General features: G+C 44.2%; 1 protein-coding gene across 1 annotated transcript in view; it reads right to left on the bottom strand.

Annotated features, from left to right (window-relative positions):
* Positions 1 to 7,902, bottom strand: part of LOC147007920 (uncharacterized) — a 29,389-nt gene that overhangs the window by 9,823 nt on the left and 11,664 nt on the right. The gene's annotated exons all lie outside the window — the stretch shown is intronic.

Here is a 7,902-nt window from a genome sequence, read left to right as displayed (position 1 = left end):
TTCGGACATGAAGGCGTTTCTTGAGTTTATAACAAACTGGCGAAGGTGATGGGATGTGGGAAGGCATATTCAAGACGTGGCGGTGTTCGGGAATATTGGGCCTTTTGTGTGACCAAGCCCCGCCAACATGGAAAACCTGCACTCAGCTGAAAAATCCCTCAAGGGGTCACCATCGGAGCACCTGCCACACACACACAGATATAATCACTCCGATGAATGACAAACAAGGGTGACAATAGCTCACAGTCATCTGGAGCTTTAGTGAGCACTCAGCACAGTAACACACTCCATGACACTCGGCACTCAGTGGAACGCATACATCCGCCAGAACGATAAGGACGAAATGATTCAATTTTGGTGAAGATCTGGAACCGGATACAATTTTTTGAGCGGTTCTTCACCGTTGATGGATCGGGGGTCAAAAACGATATCTCAAAACGTTATGTGGACGGATTCGGATGAAACTTGGTGGATGAGTTGTGGAGGTGACAAGAACAAGCCGATTTTAGTTCAGGGACAAATCCAGATCCAGCCGATGAGTGGGATACAAAACGTAAACTAAAGTCACCGTAAAGATACCAAACGTAAAGATATAGAACGTAAACTAAAACCCTCCAAAGCCAGTCTCAGACTGGGAATCCTCCGTCGTGCAAAGTCCTTCCTCAGCCCACCTGAGCTCCTGACCACATCCAAAGCTTTTGTCCGCAGCCTGATGGAGTCCTGCTCTCCTCTCTGGGCTGGTGCTCCTGCCTCTGACCTTTTCGGCCTCACACTGTGGAAACCAAGGCATTTAGGATCAATGGCATCTCCTACGGTGAGGCTGAGTCTTTGGACCTCTCACTCTCTCACCGCAGGCAGGTCGGTGGTCTTTCTGTCTTCCACCGTTTCTTCTCCGGTCTCGCCCGCCCCCCATATTTCCGCAAGGTGCTCAAGGGCCGCCAGCAACCCCCTTCTGGTAAAACTACCAAAATCACGAATCACTGCTCACCTTCACTGTTCCATTCCTATTTTTTCACGCTTTTGCAAAAAACTCTCACATTCCCTTCAATCCCAATTCTTCCCTCCAGGCTTTCAAAACAGCTGTTCACCACCATCTCTTATCTTCCCCCATCCAAAACCTCGATATTTTCTACCCCTGTTAATTCACCCCAAACCCACCTCCTTGTCCCTCAATATTCTTACAACGATGTCAGGTGTGCCAATCCGACCTCCGTCAGCCCGGTGGATCTCCACATGTCGAGCGAGTGAAGCTGTTGGCAGTTTGAGGCCAGACTGAGTCAGACCGTTTTAGGATGTTTTAGCATTTTAGGATGTTTTAGGATGTTTTAGGATGTTTTAGGACGTTTTAGCATTCACCTGAGGTTGGAAAGACGAGGAACATGCATCGTGACACCTATTGCTGCAGGGGAAGGAAATTCTTCTGCGAATCCTATAACACAAGGGACATTCAAACCCAAACAAATCTCCAACAAAGATGTCATCAGCGGCAGTGTACGACAAACATACAGTCCTCGTCTCCTTTCTTATTTCAGGCACGAGCTTTGATTAAAATATAATTCCTTTATTATCCCTGAGCTTTTTCAAAAAAATTATCGAAGCTATTATCTAAGATTTATTATCGAAGCTATTATCTCGCTACAATTTTCTTTGCTATTATTTCAGCTCTTATGATCTCAGCTAAGATCTAAGCTTTATTATCTGAGCTGTCACCTGAGCTATTATTATTTTAGCCATTATATAAACTATTATTATCTCAGCTATTATTTAAGCTTTATTATCTGAGCTACTATCTCAGCTGTTATTATCTCAGCTATTATCTCAGCTATTGTTATCGAAACTATTAACTCAGCTTTATTATCTAAACTATTATAATGTAAGCTGTTATCTCAGCTTTATTATCAAAGCTATTATTATTATCCAAGCCATTATCCAAGCTTTATTATCGAAGCTATTATCCAAACAATATTATCTGAGCGATTATTATGAAAGCTATTATTATGTAAGCTATTATTGAAGCTTTATCATCTCAGCGATTATTATCTCAGCTTTGATCAAAGCTATTGTTACGAATCGACGTCCGCCCGGCATGTGAGTGACCGTGTTAACTAATAACTGCCGCTCGCCCACGAACGGACAATTCAGTCGTGACTTTCTGGAACAACGCCGGAAACCAGTCAGGGGTAGGTTCTTAATCCCACCACGGCCCAGTCCGCATTCTACCCGCGCGCGACAGGGTCAATCGCCGAATATCGATATAACTAAGTATTCGCGCGGGTAACCTACCGAGGGACCGTACCTCGGCGAAGGCCTGTTTGGACACGTTCTGGGATAACCGAGCGGGTATCATCGCCAGACCTCGCCGGACCCGATTCTATAATCGGTATTCAAAACCCAACTCGTATTCCGAGAGTGAGATAGCGGTTCAATTGAGGGAAAAAGGACACGACGAACGGGTTAACATTCACACAAGCACATTTATTATTTACACAGCACGTATGCAATCAATAAAAGCAAACGCAATGCAAAAAGAACTACAACCGTTCTACACAATCACTTTACAACAGTTCTACTTGAAAGACACGGCGCCACAACATGCATTCAAAGAAAAACCCCAGGAAAAAGACCACCCTCACAGACAAGGGAGTCAGACTGGGCCCGTGGGCCTTAAAACGTGGGGCCTTGGTGACCGAAAGAGCCCCACGAGACCGTTGCAGGTTACGTGCACCCTCGCGGTGCCTTGATGGGGCGAGTCACGACCTTCCGTCCCCACGGCAGCTAGCGTAGCCGCGGTTGCGTCCAGGCCTTGCCAAGCGGCAGGCGAGCTCTCTCCGGCTCTCCCCACATGCACGGCAGGTTCGCGCGACACAGCAGGGCTGCGCCCCAGCCCGCGTCTCGTTCGCGACGCCCGAACCTCCACCGACCGACCGCTCCAAGTTCTTGACTCGGACACGAGCCCAGATCTTCAGGCAGCTCCGGCAGAAGCAGCCCAGGTCCTTCTGCGGCGTCCAGCGGCAGCGACAACACCAGCGACGACAGAGGGAGAGCGAACGACCGAGAGAGAGAACGAACGCTCCGTGCGTCCTTTTTATTACCCACGCTCCGCCCCCTTCGCTCTCGCCCCGCCCTCCTTCCAGAACTTGCGGGAAACTTCCAGAACATGCGGGAACCTTCTCGGAGGAAGCGTTTTCCCGACAAATCGGGGACGCTCCCTCGCCGCTGTATTTGTCTTCTTCCACAGCCAGGGTGGAATTCACCGTGGCGACGCCATTCGTCCGGGGGAGGGGGGAACGGGGGCCGCCTGCTTTCCCTCGACGAAGGCCAGGCCTCTGGCAACCGTGTGCCGAGGTGGAAACGTGGTGGTGTGGTTATGCGCTTGTGGTTAAGGTGGTTGTGTGAAGCAGTTGTTGAGAGCGTCGTTGGTGGTGGTGGTGGTTGGTGTGAAGCGGTTGTTGAGAGCGATGTTGGTGGAGGTGGTGGTTGGTGTGAAGCGTTTGTTGAGAGCGATGTTGGTAGTGGTGGTGGTTGGTGTGAAGCGGTTGGTCCAAAACAACAACAGCAAAGAAAAACGGCTACCTAAAGATCACAGCCCTGTGACACGAATAATTCCCATTAAACATCGGTGGGGAAATCTAACTGAACACAGACTTACCGGAATAACTGAACTCAGGACCTTTATGGTGTTCTGCGAATTTCCACAGCCGTAACACTATTATTATCTGAGCTATTATTATCTTCGCCATTATCTCAACTACTCCGAAAGATATTATTGTCTCAGCTATTATCTCAGCTTTATTATGTGAGCTATTATTATTTCGCTATTATCGAAGCTATTACCTCAGCTCTTATTGTCAGATATTATCTCAGCTTTATTATCTGAGCTATTATTATTTTAGCTATTATCTAAGCCATTATCTGAGCTTTATTATCGAAGCTGTGATCTAAGCTTTATTGCCTCAGCCATTATCTAAGCTATTATTTTTGTAGCTATTATCAAAGCTGTTATTTTCTAAGCTATTATCTCAGGTATTATCGAAGCTTTATTATCTGAGCTATTATCTTCGCTATTGTCTAAGATATTGTCGAAGCTTTTTTATATCAGCTATTATCTTCGCTTTGTTATCTGAGCTATTATTATCTTAGCTATTATCTCAGCTATTACCGAAGCTATTATTGTCTAAGCTATTATATTAGCTTTATAATCTCAACTATTATTATTTTAGCTATTATCTGAGCTATTACCTAAGCTATTATTGTCTAAGCTATTATCTAAGCTATTATTATTTTAGGTATTATCTAAGCCATAATCTAAGCTTTATTATCGAAGCTGTGATCTAAGCTTTATTATTGAAGCCATTATCTAAGCTATTATTATCTCAGCTGTTCTCAAAGCTTTATTATCTGATCTATTATCTCAGCTGTCGTTTCAGATATTGTCGAAGCTTTATTATTGAAGCTACTATTATCTTCGCTGTTATCTTAGCTATTATTATCGAAGCTATGATCTAAGCTTTATTATGTAAGCTATGATCGAAGCTTTCTTATCCCGAAGCTTTTTGAAGAAACAGGCGGGTATAAGTATTGTAATCTTCTCTGTCTGTCTGTCTGTCCGTCCGTCACGCTATCTCCTCCGAAACAGATCGGCAGAATTTCAACAAACTTGGTAGTTGGAATCACCACATGGCAAGAAGGTGCAACGACACAATCATTTTTCGCCACGACCTCTGGGGCGGGGTCCACAACCAAAAAATGTAATTTTAATATTTTAAATGAAACTTTGTACATACATTCAACATTTGTGGGGGGGGGGGACGCATGAAATATGAAACAATTTTTGAGGGATTTGTTCCCCAGTTCATCTCTTGGGATGGGAATTTGAGTCACAGAGGTCAAAATGTGAAAAAACTTCCAATCAAAATTTGATATTTGGTTATTCCTGGTGGAACTTTGTGAAATCTTAATATCTGGGGGGGGGGAGAGCGTGGGGGATTTCAAATGGAGAGCCATCGACATCTCTCTAGTTTCCAATATTTTTGCAGTGATTTAGGTTCAAAAGGGATCTTGTACTGCATGAATTGCAACCATGGATAAGATGCAGGGACAAGCTATACCTGCAGGTCATCGTGATTCATCATAACCACACATAGACTGTATTTATATTGATGTGATGAGGAAAGAAAATATCAATAAGCCAGATGAACTCATCCCAAGCTGGAAGTAAATCAGTTTGTATTCACAACATAAGGGGTTATCGTTTGGCTGTAAAGCATCTCTGCTGTGGTACAAAAAGGTGGACATACCTCAGAACAGTCTCCGAGGTTGAGATGCCTCAACTCCATGTACTTGGAAGTGATGAACAGGGGACTCGCCGTCTGAAACAAGATGGGAGTACGATGTCATCCTTTAACACTGGTAAAATAATCCCCTTCCCATCCATGGAGCACAACGAGAGAGAAAGAGTCAATTTGTTGGCTTATTCCAGAATTCAACGCTTCATGTCGTTTAAAAATCGAAGCACCAGTCTGAGGATCTAAAAACCATTGTGGCACCGTGCCAGTAGGGGGGGTTTGTAATCGTTTGTAATCCAATGGCAGTTGGCCAGGTACAGGTGCAGTAGGTGCTCAGACCACCCACCTCGGAAACTGAAAAATTAGCGCAGGAAGACATTGGGATGGTGTATTAAACAAAGCCGCGAAAGACAAGACGAACTTCAAAACCACCTTACATCGACCCACATTTGGTACAATACAGGGCATTGTGGCTTCTGCAAAAATGAAACCTACCCCCCAAGTAATCTGGGGGATAAAGACCCCGATTACTCGCACACAAACCAAACATGGTGTTCTGCAAATGAAGAGACTGAGGAGCATTGAGCGATACATAGTTTTGTGACGATAACATGCACTGTTCTTTGTCCGACCCATGCCCCCTCTTTCCCCCTTTCTATGCATAACTACGACAATATTCAACCATCTCACCATCACCGCCACAATATTCAACCATCTCACTATTACCACTACAACATTCAACCATCTTACCATAACCGCTACAACATTCAACCATCTCACCATAACCACAACAACATTCAACCATTTCACCATCACCACAAAAACATTCAACCATTTCACCATCACCGCAACAACATTCAACAATCTCACCATAACTGCCACAACATTCAACCATCTCACCATCACCACAACAAGATTCAACCATCTCACCATAAACACGACAATGTTCAACCATCTCACCATAACAACCACAATATTCAACCATCTCACTATAACCGCGACAATATTCAACCATCTCACCATAACCGCCGCAATATTCAACCATCTCACCATCACCGCCACAACATTCAACCATCTCACCATCACCACAATAAGATTCAACCATCTCACCATAAACACTACAATCTTCAACCATCTCACCATCACCGCTACAATATTCAACCATCTCACCATAACCGCTACAATATTCAACCATCTCACCATAACCGCTACAATATTCAACCATCTCACCATAACCGCTACAATATTCAACCATCTCACCATAACCGCTACAATATTCAACCATCTCACCAGAACCGCCGCAATATTTAATCATCTCACTAATACTACTACAACATTCAACCATCTCACCATAACCGCTACAACATTCAACCATCTCACCATAACAGCAACAATATTCAACCATCACAGCATAACCACAACATTCAACCATCTCATCATAACTGCTATAATGCTTCAACCATCTCACAATAACCACGACAACGCTTCAACCATCTCACAATAACCACGACAACGCTTCAACCATCACACCATAACAACGACAATGCTTCAACCATCTCACCGTAACGGCTATAACATTCAACCATCTCACGATAACAACTACAACATTCAACCATCTCACCATAATTGCGACAATGCTTCAACCAGCTCACACAACTACTACGAATACTGCAACCACTCTCATCATCAAGAACGTCCACCACTGTCTTTTGAAGATTTCGGGGAACTTTTAAGATATCGGAGAAAGGAGCAAACATTACCGCCCTGTATAAAAAAGGTGCGAAAAGAGATCCTCGCAACGACAGACCAATCAACCTGCTCCCAATCATCAGTAAGGTTTTGGAATCCATCATCGCTTCCAACATCAAATCCTTCCTCTTCTCCAATGGTTTGATTTTCGATCATCAATTTGGATTGATGTAACATCAAAATCACAGTCACAGTCGCCCATCTTTGATCAGATTGAAAAATATAATGAGTTAAACGTGTTTGCCATCATGTGATGTACTTTTGCCAAGTTTGAACAGAATCAGAGCATGCAAGTCTGAGAATTGGTTCGGGACACAATTAAGTAACAAAATGGCTGCCAGTCGGCCATCTTGGATCTGCTCTTAAAATAAAATGACGTTCACATGTAATCCATCATTCGTTATCGATATCCCAAGTTTTAACCACATCGGTGAATGCATGTCTGAGAAATGTTTGAGGACGTGTTCAACATTGGGGTTTTTTACAACTAAAATGGCCGCCTCCCCATCCCCCCTCCTCCTCTCTCCCCCTCCCCCTCCCATTTAATGTTTTCCTCACCGTAGTGACGGGTTGTATTTGCTCGTGTATAAATATCATGAGTAAGGATGGATGAAGAAGATGATGTGAGCTGACTTCCGAGCAGATGGAAGATGGCCTCGGGCTCATGAAAGAGTGAACGGAGCAGAATGTTCATGAAGAACATGACGTCATTTGATTAAATACGTCAGCGAAGCGACGGGTACTTTGGCTGGTACATCCGATATTTAGAATTCCCACCCCGAAGAAACCCCAGTCCTCACTCTAACGAACGACTCCATCCTCCAATTCGGTTCAATATTGTGTATTGAGAAGGGAAACCGAGGTAATG

Source organism: Eptatretus burgeri, chromosome 23 (genome assembly GCF_056783735.1).
Source record: "Eptatretus burgeri isolate ZD-2024b chromosome 23, Ebu_testis_v1, whole genome shotgun sequence".
In the NCBI taxonomy this organism is placed as follows: Eukaryota; Metazoa; Chordata; class Myxini; order Myxiniformes; family Myxinidae; genus Eptatretus; species Eptatretus burgeri.
This window is presented reverse-complemented; position numbering and strand designations above follow the sequence as displayed.